Genomic DNA, 15,950 nt, shown 5'->3' with positions numbered 1-15,950 from the left:
AGCTACAGCAGATCAGTGATTGCTTCCATTCCAGGCAGATTAACTGGAACATAGAGGCTGTGTCTACACTAGAAACACTACAGATGTAGCTGCACCTCTGTAGTACTGTTATGTCAACACTCGCTACAGCAATAGAAGGGGTTCTTCCATTGCTGTAGTATAGCCACCTCTTTGAGTGGCGGTGGCTAGGTTGATGGAAGAATGCTTCTGTCAGTCTAGCAGTGTCTTAACTACATTGCACAGGGTGTGAAATTTTTCACAGCCCTGAGCAATGTAGCTAAACTGACCTAACTTTGTAGGGTACTTCAACCCTGATAAACAGCACTATTAGACCGGAGAAATGTGAGCAGATGTGGTTATGTACAATAAAACCATTTGGAGGTCAGTGGGAAAATACAGATGGTTGATAAGAAACCCACAAAACGAGAGACAGCTTGGAACTTATAGTAGTTGACGCATAGATGCACCACCCATTGCTGGACAGTGTAAGCCATGGATTTGATCTTAGTACAACACTAGAATATCTTTAATGTGAGAGAGGAGAGATACCAGTCACCATGCACCCTGTCCAGCATTCTAACAGAATGTAAGGATGAAATGCAAGGAGATGAACACCTCGAGGGCAAGCTGAAGTTAGAAATACATCCCCATGTACAGCCCAGGATACTACTGAAATGCAGAGTTTCATTACCACTGTTGAAGTCACTGAAGAAGGATCTGACAAGCCTTCAAAGAAGAGGCATCATTACACCCATAGAAACTAGCACAGAGTGGATAAGCTGCCTAGTCCTGGTGAGAAAACTAACAGGTAAAGTGAGGATCTCCATGGACCCCAAACCATTGAAAACAAGTCACTAGCCATTGCCAGTGACTGAGGACATACTATGTGATGTATCCAGGGGAAATGCATTCGCTGCTTGTGATGTCAAAAATGGGTTCTGGTGTACTGAGCTAGACGAGCCATCCAGCCACCTGACAACCTGTGTCACACTTTTTGGCAGGTGCCGTGGCTATAAAAGCTTATGGGCATCAGCCTGGCCCCAGAAATGTTCCACTGAAAATTGAACTGGGCACCTCAAGAGCATAGTTGACAACCTTAATATCTTCTTCCTCTGCAATAAGAATGAAGCGGAAATCCAAATCCTCAGTACTAAGCTGTGGCAACTTCTAAACAGGTGCCAGGAGCGCAATATTACGCTGAATACAGACAGGCTGAAAATGAGAAGAACTGAGGTTCTCTACTCCAGGAATTTGATTTCTAAGGGATTTGGTGAGAGACTTTTTGACTGCCATTAAGGAAATGCTCAGACCAAAGGGAGTCCAGCAATTTATAGGGATGGCCAACAATTTTTCCAGATTCTGTTCCCACCTGTTAGAAGCCTATGATCCTTTGAGACCGTTAACATATAATGACGCACCCTAGGAATGATCAGAGACCCAAAATCAGGCTGTGATGCTGGCAAACCAGGTGTCAGTTCTTGCCAAGGCTTTAGGCCTCAGCTGAGCACTGAGAAATTCCCTACTGGAAACCAGACCAGCTCACCTGTGTGTTAGTATGGTTAAGATGGATATTAGACTTATAACATGTGTTTAGTCTTTATAAAATGCTTGTAAGTTGCTGCATGTATTAATCCTACTTATAATGTCTGTTTTCCATGCTGTAAGGTAATACTTAAGTATTTGTTATACAGTTGTAAAAGGTTTGTTCTGAAATATCTAACTTATGAACCAAGAAAAAACCCCGTTACCTAGTGCAAAATGCTAAATCCCTATGAAAGGTTTTACCTCTTGCCCATCAGGAGGGGCTATCCGGAACTAAATGGGCCAGTGTGAGACATCAGGGTACAAAGACTTTTCTAATTGTCCCTGCATACCCATGAAGAGGCTACATATAAAAGGACTTGTCCCATCAGCTTGAATTCTGGAAGAAGGAAATAAGTTTGCTTGCTTTAACCTTGTAAAAACCCTCTCATTTCTTTTCTTAGTTAATAAATCTTTAGTTAATTAATTACAGGATTGGGTATAAGTGTTTGTTTTTGGTGAAAGATCTAAGGTACAAATTGACCTGGGGTAAGTGACTGGTCTCTCGGGACTGGGAACAACCTGAATATTTTGTAATCTGTGGTGTATAGCAACCATCTGCCACATAATCCAGTTTGCCTTGGTGGCAAGATAGATTGGAATGCCCAAGAGGACTGCCTGTGACTCCATGGTAAGACTGTTACAGAGATTTAGGAATTCACATTTGTTAGTGGGTTTGGGAAATCTCATTATAACATCTAACCAGTTTGACGTCTCGGCCCTGCTTCTTGATAGTCTGCCCCAAGGTTGGCACACATGGTTGTGAACCACTCCAGACAGGGTGACACAGGCATTTGAAAGAGTAAAGAAAAATGCAAAGTAAGCCACCAGTCCTAAAGTACTAAAACCCCATGGAACAGCTAGCACTGCAATGTGATGCCTCAGAAGGAGGCCTGGGAGCAGCACGGATGCAAAACCCATAGCATCTTCTACTACAGCCCAGAGAGACACAGAAAGGGGATATGCTCAGATGCTCAGATGCTTGCTGTGCTCTTAGGAAAGAAACAATTCCATCCGCTCACTTTTGGGCACAATGTAAGATGTGCAGCTGGACCAGAAGCCAGTAGAAAGCAGCATAAAGAAGCCACTTCTGAGTGCACCAAAGTCTGCAATACCTGTTATTGAGATGGCAGTGCGGTGACTGTGAGGATAAGGCACTGCCCAGGAAAGGGTCTACTGGTGGCAGATGCACTCTGGAAGGTAAGCCTTGCTTAGTGTAACACAAATGGCTCTGTGGAATAGAAGACGGGATCGATGAATATGCCACAATACCTTTGCATCTTTGAGGGGAAGCTCCAGGAAGTCCAGCAAAGCACCAAGAGGATGGAGTGCTCCAGACAGTGAAACAATACAGACTTCAGAACTGGCCAAATTGCAAGGAGTAAGTGCCATAGGAGGTTACCTGATATTATCACATAAGGGATGAGCTGAATATGCGTGATAGGATTTTGAAAGAAGGGTGGAAGACATTCCCCACCATCAGTGATAACACAAAGAAGAAGTGGGAGACTGGTTTTAAGACCAACACGCTTGAAGGAATATGAAACTTAACGAGCCACAAGGGGCTGGTGGAAAAGGTCACAGCTCCCTAGTGGGTTATGTACTAGTAATCCGTGGCCCCAGCAACTCAACAGAAAAGTCAGGCCATAGGCGTTTCAAATTGGGCACTCCAAATCAATGCATACTGCCGGTGCCACAGGAACATTTTTAGTTGTGGGGGTGCTGAAAGCCAGTCCCTTTACCCGTCTGCCCCCCACCTCTGAGGCTGGGAGCAGGGCCGTGTCTCCGGGATGGAGGGACCCAGACAGAGGTAAGGGGGCCCAGGCCACAGCTGGGGGTGGGTGTGGGGCCAGGATCGGAGCCCGGGCAGGGGCCGGCAGCCGGGACCCCACCTGTGAGGCCAAAATCAGGGCCCCGGCCGTGGAGCGGCCAGGGAGCGGGGCCAGAGGCCGGGCCCCAGGAGCGGGACCAGAGGCCTGGGACGAGGGTGAGACAAGGGGTTGGAGAGCAGAGTGTGGGTGGAGGACATAGGCGCAGGAAACACCCCCAGGTTTTATGCACGGCGCCCCACAGCACCCCCACTTCCCACACTGGTGCATACTGTTGACATTGATGTCCCAGTGCTTCCATTCCTCAAGTGTAAAATGGAGAGATCACCACCTCACTGCGGCGTTGTGAATGTAAATTCATTAACATTTGGGAAGAACTCAGCTGCTACAGGGATGAGTGCCACAGAAAAGCTCATAAGGAAATTAATAATTCTGTTCTCAGTGCTGTGGTTGAACGGTATACAGTAAATAAAGCCAAGGGCCACATATTTAACACAGAAACATAATAGCTTCTCATTTACTTAGTGCTGTCCATCCTGTACACTGAATGAGGCAGCAGTCCTGTGGAAAAATGTGATGGTGTAATTAGAAACTGTATCATGAAGAACAGACACCTTAATTTGGGTCTTTCCTAACTCTTGGGTGCTTGACTTTGCAATCTTAATGTTTCTTTAACATTGATTTGTGTGTGCAAACATAGCTAGGTTTTCTTAAAAAAAAAAAATGAAAAAACCCCCCAAACCAACCCCCCCAGCAAGTCCATCCTGTGGAACCATCCTGACTCCCATCTGGCTCATCAACTGCACGACAACTCCAAGGAGGCACCGCAGCAGGCTTTTTGAATAAGAGTTTTTCAGTTTTCAGCTGAAAACCAAAATGTTTTAGGTTTTGGGCTAGGACATAAAGTCAACCTTTTCTGCACAAAGCAGGCGCTTTTTGTCAAATCTTTTAGTCAATGTCACAGCCCCAGTCAACAGCCCTCTGAGGTTAGACTACTTGATACCCCTTCTTGGAAGTAGCCTCAGCCCGATGGCCACTGCTGAACTCCCACAGGCAAGCTCACCCTGCCCACAGCTCCGCCCTCCCAGTGGGCACTCTGGTTTACAGTTTAACCCTTCTGGGAACCCTTGATGAAGCCAATAAGACACTTTGCAGAGGGATTTTTAAACCAATCCAGTATTGCCAATCCCCAAGGCTCAAAAATCATGAGTCTATCCCCCAGCCCAATGAGCTTTAAGGGGTGGGAGAGATTATTTTGTATTTATTTTAATCTGTTTTTTAATATTTGACCTCCCATTGCTCATCCCCAGTGCGTGTGTGCGAGAGAGAGAATTAGCATTGCCGATACTCCCGTATTTATTAAGGTAATTTTCATCCCTGCTGTAGGAACTCTCACTCCCTGTCCCCCACCCCACATCAGAACTACTTACCCACAGCCTTACTTCTGCTCTCTCCAACTCCTGGGGCTCTTCACTCCTCAATCCCTGGGAAGGGGGTTTCCAGCAGGTCCCCCTTCTCCCCCTTATAGGCTGGGGTCTATTCATCCCCTGCTGCCCTTTCCCAGGCCGTGTGCTGCAGGGAGAAAGGGGAGGAGCAGAGGGGTCATCTCCATTGCTCACAGGGGGAGGGAGAGGCTACCCCGAAGCTGCCAGGCTTTCTGCTCCGTTCTCTTCCTCCCCTTCTCCCACTCTGAGAATGACATCAGCTCCTGAGGAGAGGGGCAAGTGAACTCTGCCTGATTCATGCAGTAGCTCTGCACTGCGGCTCTTCCCTAGTGGGGAAAGCAGTCTGACTGTTTTCCCCCTAGGGAGAGCTGACATTCACCAGGAAGCTGGAGTGTCTTATGTTATCACCAGACTGGCTGCAACCCCAGCCCAGCTGTTGTGAGTCAGGGAGATATCGTGAAAGTTGGCAGCACTGCAATCACACTTACTTTTCAACAGCAAAAGCAAGGTACATGGTACACCGTCCTGGAAAATACAGGACACTTATGTCATTCCCTGCCTCAGTTTCCTCAACACTTTGGAATGTTCTTTGGGATTTCTGGGCTCCAAGTCCCTTCTCCTGCATATCACTCCACCAGCACGGGGGTCTCTTTCTCTTCTGCTTGGTGAGAGCAAGCAGGCAGTGCTCCAAGCAGTCCTGGTCTTTTGATAGCTTCCAGCCCCCGCTACTGTGGGACACCTTGTGGTCAACCTCAAGTCACTCCTTTAGGAGATCAAGATCCCCCATCACGTGGTTTGCGGACCTGGAGTCCTGACTTAAACAACTGGCTCTAAGTAGGCTGTTGCCCCACCTCTCCTGATGTTCTGATGTTGTAGATTGTCGCTAAGGCTCACCAGAATCAGAGGCACACTCCCAAGCACCACACCCCCCTTTCCTTATCACGATTAATATGGAGAAAGAATTACAGCAAGACAGCCAATAAAACAGTAACAAAGTTACCTTGCCTCCAGATTGAGCAAACAAAGGCCAAGTCTCGGACGAATCTGAGAAAACAAAATATCTGATGCCTCCTTTCTTTTCGAGAGAAGTAGCACAATTCCAACAACCTTCTCCTCAGGATTTAAACCAAGTCTTCAGCTTCTATTTCCTTCAGGGAAGAGATATGGGAAAAGTTCCAAACATTATTTAATAAAGTCTCCAGTTCCTTCTTCTTTCACAGAAAAGGTATGAGGAAGTTCCAAACAGACCTTAAACACATTTGTGAGCATCTTAGAAAAAGCCCCTCTGTGACCCATCAGTTTTGTACTCTTAGCAAGCCAATGTCAGATCACAAAAGCTAACTTCTTCTTCCATTTACCTGCCCCAGCCTGGCTCCCTGGGAGGCCAATCAGCTCCAGCTGTTTCTTGACTCCCTGCATCAACCCTATCCTGGAGTTTCCTGACCCGGCTACTCTTCTGACCTTTCTGAGCCCCAGGTGGGTAGGAAATTATACTTGTTACACAAGATTCTTTATTATTTGCCTAGCAGGGACATCCATTTTGTTAGAAATACATTAAAAAGTAAATACCCCAATGTGAAAGAGTGATATATATACATATATAAAAATTTAAATTTCTTCAAAATTCTAGAGTTTTGGTTAAATTGGACAGACCCTTGCAGCAACAGTAAGAAGTGCAGCAGCATAAGTAGTTCAGCTGGCAGAGTCCACACCTTAAAAGGGATGCTGAAAATCGGAATATGTTCAGAAAAGAGCTACAAGAATGTTTTGAGGTATGGAGAACATACCACGTTGTGAGACACTTAAGGTCAACCTGGTTAGTTTATCCAAGAGAAGGTTTAGCGTTGACTTAATCACAGTCTACATCTACCTACATGGATAAGATTCTCCATCACATGACATCGTTAAATCAAGACTGGTGATTTTTCTGAACGATACGCTATACATAGCTCAGACAGAAGATATGGGCTTGAAGAAGAGTTTAATGGGGGAGGTTCTTTGGCCTGTGTTATGCAGGAGGCCAACTAGATCAGTGTTTCCCAGATGGTGGGTCCTGACCCACCAGTGGGTCCTGGAAGGTTACAGATCAGTTATCATGTCCAGGGCCAGAACTAGCCTAGACAAACATATACTTCTCCCAGCCCAGCCAGTCTGGAGGGGAAGCCCTGGGGGAGGGTGCAGGCTTGGAGAGCAAGCCCACTCCTTGCTCACCCCACAACAGCTGGGGCAGGCTTTCTTTCCAAATCCTGTCCCCGGTGGGGCTTCCCTCTACACCAGGCTGGGATTTGGGTTGTGGAGCCAGGCAGAGGGTGCACACGTGTATTAATGGATTACCAAAAAAAAAAAAAAAAAGAAAAGAAAAGAAAATGCAGTTGGTGGTTGCCTTGGTGCAATATTTGGGAACCTCTGAGCCGGATGATCATAAGGGTCCCTTGTGGCTTTAAAACTGAGAAATCTGTTATCCAGTCCCGTGCCTTGTCAGATCTCTCAGCTACGAAATAAAACCCCACTAGATTATCCTATCTCTGTTCTGAGATTATTTATGCGATTGGTGAAAGTATAAAGATTCAGGTCCCAATCCTACAAAAACTTAAGCACATACACAACTTTATTCATGTGAAATTAAATGGGCCTTCTCATGTGAATAAAGTTATGCACATTCACTTTTCCCTACCCACACTCTGTTCATTAGTCCTGGCTACGGTGGCTCTATGGCAGTGGAGGAGGATTCCCAAGGGGGCCTAATCCACCATATTTAGGGCAGATTTGTGTTGGAGGATCAGTGAAAATATACAGCAGAGGTAGCCTCTGACAAATAGTGTCTTATCTTTCCAGGAGTATAAGAATGATAATTATATTTTATGACTAACAAAAAATATTCTGTGGATTGCATTCTAATTAGTTATGCAAGATACCGTTAAGAAATCATACATCTAATAATTTCGACATATGATAATGCCAGTGGGTGTTGCAAATGCTTTATATTCCAGCACCCTGCAAGATACCACACCAAATATCTAGCAAGTTTCAAACTTCCTCTCTATAGCCAGGTAAGCATTTCTTCTTTGTAAGTTTATGATTTTAGTTACTGTTAGGATTTGTGAAGGGAATATTTGTAAGTCTTTTTGCTATAACCAGTCCATTTTAGGATTGCATGGATTAGTTCAGCTGTCCAGAATGTTACATCCCCAGAGGATCGTGTGCAAAAGGTGCAAGGCTGGGGCTCACGAGTCTATTCCTGACTCTGCCATTATATTCCAGTGTGACTGTGGGCAAGTCACTTTGATATAATTTTCAGATGTGGGTGCCTACAGGTAATCACTTAAACCCAGATTTATGTACCTAAATAAAAAGCCTGATTTTCAGAATGCCTGATCCCCACAGATCCTGTTGGTTTAAAGTAAATTACGATGCATTTATATCAGTGTAAGAGTAAAATTTGGCTTGCAGAGTTTACACAAAATGTTGCAGGTGTCACCACTTTCCAAAGCATATCACATTGCTACAGATAATCATCAACTCTTGTGAAATGCGTAATTTGCCAGCTGTTGAAGATTAGAAATTCTGAAAAAGAAATTCTCAGCAATCTTCTTACCCTTTTCCATAACTAAGCATTTTGCACTAACAATAACACACAAAGTTCTCTTCTCAACCTCAGACATTGGTAAATCTGTGCATCTTGTTGAAAAGTGTCTGAGAAGGAAACAAAATATGTAAGTAAGAAAATCATATAATCGTAGAAATGAAGGACTGGAAGGGACCTGAACAGGTCATCTAGTCCAGCCTCCTGCCCCAAGGCAGGACTAAGTATTTTCTATATCGTCCCTGACAAGTGTTTGTCTAACCTTTTCTTAAAAACTTCCAGTGATGGGGTGTCAGTCCATGATCTGTTCCACCTTGCATTTTGCTGTAATCCTTGGAGAACCTTTCCCAGACCTGGAGAAGAGCTCTGTGTGGCTTGAAAGCCTGTCTCTCTTAACAGAATTTGGTCCAATAATAGAGGCTACCTCACCATTCTCGTCTTTCTTGCAGTTAGGAAGATTTTCCTGATGTTAAATCTACATATCCCTTGCTGCGATTTAAGTCCCTTACTTCTTGTCCTGTCCTCAGTGAATAAGGAAAACAATTTATCATTCTCCTCATTATAACAACCTTTTACGTACTTGAAGGCTGTGATCATGTCCCCCCTCAGTCTTCTCTTCTCCAGACTAAACAAACCCAACTTTTCCAATCTTTCCTTATTGGTCATGTTTTCTAGAGACTTTTAATTATTTTTTTTTGGCTCTTCTCTGGACTTTCTCCAATTTGTCCATATCTTTCCCAAAGAGTGGTGCCCAGACCTGGACACAATACTCCAGTTGGGGCCTTATCAGTGCTAAGTAGAGTGGAAAAATTATTTCTCTTTTCTTGCTTACAAAATGAAAGGTGATATGTATAACACAATTTCAGAAGAACAGTGGATTAGAATTTGGAAGGGGAAAAGCACTAGATCATCCACGTGCAGAGTAGAGAATCTCAGCTCAGAGAAGGGGGACTCACATTTAATCCCTGCTCCAATGACAATTTAATTTACACAAAGTGGACAAGCTTCAGTGGGAGAGACTCTAGACTACCTGATAGCCTAGGCCTCATGGCATTCTCCTGAGCAGTGAGAGCTTCAAATTCAACTCAGCCCTGGTCTACACTAGGACTTTAGGTCGAATTTAGCAGCATTAAATCGATGTAAACCTGCACCCGTCCACACGATGAAGCCCTTTATTTCGACTTAAAGGGCTCTTAAAATCGATTTCCTTACTCCATCCCTGACAAGTGGATTAGCGCTTAAATCGGCCTTGCCGGCTCGAATTTGGGGTATTGTGGACACAATTCGACGGTATTGGCCTCCGGGAGCTATCCCAGAGTGCTCCATTTTGACCGCTCTGGACAGCGCTCTCAACTCAGATGCACTGGTCAGGTAGACAGGAAAAGAACCGCGAACTTTTGAATCTCATTTCCTGTTTGGCCAGCGTGGCAAGCTGCAGGTGACCATGCAGAGCTCATCAGCAGAGCTGACCATGATGGAGTCCCAGAATCGCAAAAGAGCTCCAGCATGGACCGAACGGGAGGTACGGGATCTGATTGGTGTGTGGGGAGAGGAATCCGTGCTATCAGAACTCCGTTCCAGTTTTCGAAATGCCAAAACCTTTGTCAAAATCTCCCAGGGCATGAAGGACAGAGGCCATAACAGGGACCCGAAGCAGTGCCGCGTGAAACTTAAGGAGCTGAGGCAAGCCTACCAGAAAACCAGAGAGGCGAACAGCCGCTCCGGGTCAGAGCCCCAAACATGCCGCTTCTATGATGAGCTGCATGCCATTTTAGGGGGTTCAGCCACCACTACCCCAGCCGTGTTGTTTGACTCCTTCAATGGAGATGGAGGCAATACGGAAGCAGGTTTTGGGGACGAAGAAGATGATGATGAGGAGGAGATTGTAGATAGCTCACAGCAAGCAAGCGGAGAAACCGGTTTTCCCGACAGCCAGGAACTGTTTCTCACCCTGGACCTGGAGCCAGTACTCCCCGAACCCACCCAAGGCTGCCTCCTGGACCCAGCAGGCAGAGAAGGGACCTCCGGTGAGTGTACCTTTTAAAATACTATACATGGTTTAAAAGCAAGCATGTGAAAGGATTACTTTGCCCTGGCATTCGCGGCTCTCCTGGATATACTCCCAAAGCCTTTGCAAAAGGTTTCTGGGGAGGGCAGCCTTATTGCGTCCTTCATGGTAGGACACTTTACCACTCCAGGCCAGTAACACGTACTCGGGAATCATTGTACAACAAAGCATTGCAGTGTATGTTTGCTGGCGTTCAAACAACATCCGTTCTTTATCTCTCTGTGTTATCCTCAGGAGAGTGAGATATCATTCATGGTCACCTGGTTGAAATAGAGTGCTTTTCTTCAGGGGACACTCAGAGGAGCCCATTCCTGCTGGGCTGTTTGCCTGTGGCTACACAGAAATGTTCCCCGCTGTTAGCCACAGGGAGGGGGGAGGGTTGAGGGGGTAGCCACGTGGTGGGGGGAGGCAAAATGCGACCTTGTAACGAAAGCACATGTGCTATGTATGTAATGTTAACAGCAAGGTTTACCCTGAAGAGTGTAACCACTGTTTTATAAAATGTGTCTTTTTAAATACCGCTGTCCCTTTTTTTTTCCTCCACCAGCTGCATGTGTTTCAATGATCACAGGATCTTCTCCTTCCCAGAGGCTAGTGAAGATTAGAAAGAAAAAAAAAAGCACTCGAGATGAAATGTTCTCCGAGCTCATGCTGTCCTCCCACACTGACAGAGCACAGACGAATGCGTGGAGGCAAATAATGTCAGAGTGCAGGAAAGCACAAAATGACCGGGAGGAGAGGTGGCGGGCTGAAGAGAGTAAGTGGCGGGCTGAAGACAGGGCTGAAGCTCAAATGTGGCGGCAGCGTGATGAGAGGAGGCAGGATTCAGTGCTGAGGCTGCTGGAGGACCAAACCAGTATGCTCCAGTGTATGGTTGAGCTGCAGCAAAGGCAGCTGGAGCACAGACTGCCACTACAGCCCCTGTGTAACCAACCGCCCTCCTCCCCAAGTTCCATAGCCTCCACACCCAGATGCCCAAGAACGCGGTGGGGGGGCCACCGGCCAACCAGCCACCCCACCACAGAGGATTGCCCGAAAAAAAGAAGGCTGTCATTCAATAAATTTTAAAGTTGTAAACTTTTAAAGTGCTGTGCTTAAAGTGCTGTGTGGCATTTTCCTTCCCTCCTCCACCACCCCTCCTGGGCTACCTTGGTAGTCATCCCCCTATTTGTGTGATGAATGAATAAAGAATGCATGAATGTGAAGCAACAATGACTTTATTGCCTCTGCAAGCGGTGATTGAAGGGAGGAGGAGAGGGTGGTTAGCTTACAGGGAAGTAGAGTGAACCAAGGGGCGGGGGGTTTCATCAAGGAGAAACAAACAGAACTTTCACAGCGTAGCCTGGTCAGTCATGAAACTGGTTTTCAAAGCTTCTCTGATGCGTACCGCGCCCTCCTGTGCTCTTCTAACCGCCCTGGTGTCTGGCTGCGCGTAACCAGCAGCCAGGCGATTTGCCTCAACCTCCCACCCCGCCATAAGCGTCTCCCCCTTACTCTCACAGATATTGTGGAGCACAAAGCAAGCAGTAATAACAGTGGGAATATTGGTTTCGCTGAGGTCTAAGCGAGTCAGTAAACTGCGCCAGCGCGCCTTTAAACGTCCAAATGCACATTCTACCACCATTCTGCACATGCTCAGCCTGTAGTTGAACAGCTCCTGACTACTGTCCAGGCTGCCTGTGTATGGCTTCATGAGCCATGGCATTAAGGGGTCGGCTGGGTCCCCAAGGATACATATAGGCATTTCAACATCCCCAACAGTTATTTTCTGGTCTGGGAATAAAGTCCCTTCCTGCAGCTTTTGAAACAGACCACAGTTCCTGAAGATGCGAGCGTCATGTACCTTTCCCGGCCATCCCACGTTGATGTTGGTGAAAGGTCTCTTGTGATCCACCAGAGCTTGCAGTGCTATCGAAAAGTACCCCTTGTGGTTTATGTACTCGGCGGCTTGGTGCTCCGGTGCCAAGATAGGGATATGGGTTCCGTCTATGGCCCCACCACAGTTAGGGAATCCCATTGCAGCAAAGCCATCCACTATGACCTGCACATTTCCCAGGGTCACTACCCTTGATATCAGCAGATCCTTGATTGCGTGGGCTACTTGCATCACAGCAGCCCCAACAGTAGATGTGCCCACTCCAAATTGATTCCCAACTGACCGGTAGCTGTCTGGCGTTGCAAGCTTCCACAGGGCTATCGCCACTCGCTTCTCGACTGTGAGGGCTGCTCTCATCTTGGTATTCATGCGCTTCAGGGCAGGGGAAAGCAAGTCACAAAGTTCCATGAAAGTGCCCTTACGCATGCGAAAGTTTCGCAGCCACTGGGAATCGTCCCAGACCCGCAACACTATGCGGTCCCACCAGTCTGTGCTTGTTTCCCGAGCCCAGAATCGGCGTTCCACAGCATGTACCTGCCCCATTAGCACCATGACGCATGCATTGGCAGGGCCCATGCTTTCAGAGAAATCTGTGTCCATGTCCTGATCACTCACGTGACCGCGCTGACGTCACCTCCTTGCCCGGTATCGCTTTGCCAGGTTCCGGTGCTGCATATACTGCTGGATAATGCGTGTGGTGTTTAACGTGCTCCTAATTGCCAAAGTGAGCTGAGCGGCCTCCATGCTTGCCTTGGTATGGCATCCGCACAGAAAAAAGGCGCGGAACGATTGTCTGCCGTTGCTCTGATGGAGGGAGGGGTGACTGACGACACGGCTTACAGGGTTGGCTTCAGGGAGCTAAAATCAACAAAGGGGGTGGCTTTACATCAAGGAGTATTTCAGGCAGGACTTCACGGAGAGTTCCAATAAGAAATGGTGCACCTAAGTTATTGTTCTTATTGGAAAAAGGAGGTTAGCCTGGCCTCTGATTGATACATGGCTAGATTTACCTCGCTGCACCTTCTCTGTGAGTGACTGCAGTGTGACCTAGAGGAATGAGTCCCCTAGACGGGGGAGGAGGCAAATGAGTACAAAACAAATCTGGTCTATTTCTTGTTTTGATCCACTCCATCTATCTTTTACATCTTTGGCTGGCAGCAGACGGTGCAGAAGGACTGCATGCCATCCACATCTCATGGCTGCTCAGCAGAAGATGGCGCAGTAGGACTGCTAACCATCCTCATCTCTTGCCTGCCCGGCAGAAGATGATGCAACAGGACTGCTAGCAATTCGTATCGCCTGTCCGCTCACCATAAGATAGTTCAATAGGACTGACTGCAGGACTAAAGAGAATGACCTGGTCAAGTCACTCCAGATTTAGTCCCTGCGCCCATGTCTGCCCAGGCGCTCCCAGCCGACGTGGCCAGGAGCACCTCGGACATGACGAGGACAGCTACCAGTCGTACTGTACCGTCTGCTGCCACAAGGCGATGGGTTGCTGCTACTGTGTAGCAATGCCGTACCGCGTCTGCCAGCACCCAGGAGACATACGGTGACGGTTACCTGAGCGGGCTCCATGCTTGCCGTGGTATGGCGTCTGCACAGGTAACTCAGGAAAAAAAGCGCGAAACAATTGTCTGCCCTTGCTTTCACGGAGGGAGGGAGGGAACGGGGGCCTGACGATATGTACCCAGAACCACCCACGACAATGTTTTAGCCCCATCAGGCATTGGGATCTCAACCCAGAATTCCAATGGGCAGTGGAGACTGCGGGAACTGTGGGATAGCTACCCACAGTGCAACGCTCCGGAAGTCGACTCTAGCCTCGGTACTGTGGAAGCGCTCCGCCGAGTTAATGCACTTAGAGGATTTTCTGTGGGGGCACACACACTCGAATATATAAAACCGATTTCTAAAAAACCGACTTCTATAAATTCGACCTTATTCCGTAGTGTAGACATACCCATAGAATCACAGAACTGGAATGGGGAAACTGAGATGCTAGGAAAGGTTAAACAACTTCCTGTATGTGTAGAATCCCGATTTTCTTTGGCCTGCCCTCTGTCCATTGAGTCACATTGCCTCCCAAATGTTGTAAGCTGGGACGAGTCAATATGTGACTGAACAAGAAGAATACTTCAAACAACCAGTTATCCTCTGGTAGCAGATTTCATTCCATCTGCAGCAGCATCTCTGTTTTGGCTCTGATTTACTAATGCATTGCTAGATTTGAATATTTTGACACAGGGCCAGTGTTTGCTTCTATTGATGAGAATATAAAAGTACCCCCAAAATGTTGTTTAACTGAAATGTTTTCTGCAGTAGAAAGAATTCACACTACATTGAGGAATTTCAACATTATGGACCTGATTCTAGAGTAACTGTTGAAATCAATTTAAGTAACATTGGTGTAAAGCTTGTGTAAATAAGAACAGAATCAGGCCCATTGCTTTACGTTTGTTACTTAAGCATAAAATTTCAGTGGGTTTATTTCTGCTTATGTAGTTCTAAAATGCTGATTGTTAATATACGGTACTTTTTTGTAGTTGGCAGAATTTTTCACTCGGAATTTAACACAGCATCGTTTTAAATATTGTGCAGAATTGCACATAATGCAGAAGTACGTATAGCTTTGATTTTCTTTTCATGTAAGTCGGATTAATTTTTAATGCTTGGGTGCCTAAACACCAATATTCGTTTCTGTGAGTGGAAATGTATAGTTGTTCGTAGGCTCACGCTGATGTTTACTATCAGTGTCAGTTTTGGAATTAGTACCACCTGAGTAATTTTTAATGTTAACTAACAGTGAAATATGATAATTCAAGAATATTCAGAATATCTGGCAATAAAATAACATTGGTCCATGTTTGTTTGGGGGAAAAAATAACATGCTACCAAGCTAAAACACTTTCCTTTAAATTTCGTGTCAGAGGAATATAGGTCTACAATGCATAGGAAGTATTTGCAAACTGGTTTATTTTCCTAAAACATACAGCTACTAGAATAAGTTTTTGCAAATTCTACTCATGATAGTAGAAGGGTTGGTATTTGTACAGTTCAGTCATCAGGGGGATTAATTTACAGTGCTTTTAAACTAATCTTCTGGTTCAGGCCTGATCCTGCAAATACTTACTTAAGGGCTTAGTTTTAAGCATGTGAGTAATCCCATTGAAGTAACAGAATTTATATGATATGACTGGTTCTAATACCTATCTGTTTTCTTAAAACAAACCAGTTTTAAAAATAGCTCCTCTGAATTGGGGATATGAATTTCTCTCACAGTGTAAATTTAAAAGGCCGTATTTTATCGTAGTAGCATCTGGATTTTTTTCCGAACAATCATAGAATCATAGAACTGGAAGGGACCTCGAGAAGTTCTAGACCAGTCCCCTGCACTCATGGCAGGACTAATAATCTAGGCCATTCCTGACAGGCGTTTGTCTAACCTGCTCTTAAAAGTCTCCAATGATGGAGATTCCATAACCTCCCTAGGCAATTTATTCCAGTGCTTAACCACCCGGACAGTTAAAAAGTTTTTCCTAATGTCCAACCTAAACCTCCCTTGCTG

This window comes from Eretmochelys imbricata, chromosome 2 (genome assembly GCF_965152235.1).
Source record: "Eretmochelys imbricata isolate rEreImb1 chromosome 2, rEreImb1.hap1, whole genome shotgun sequence".
NCBI classification, from domain to species: domain Eukaryota; kingdom Metazoa; phylum Chordata; order Testudines; family Cheloniidae; genus Eretmochelys; species Eretmochelys imbricata.
This window is presented reverse-complemented; position numbering follows the sequence as displayed.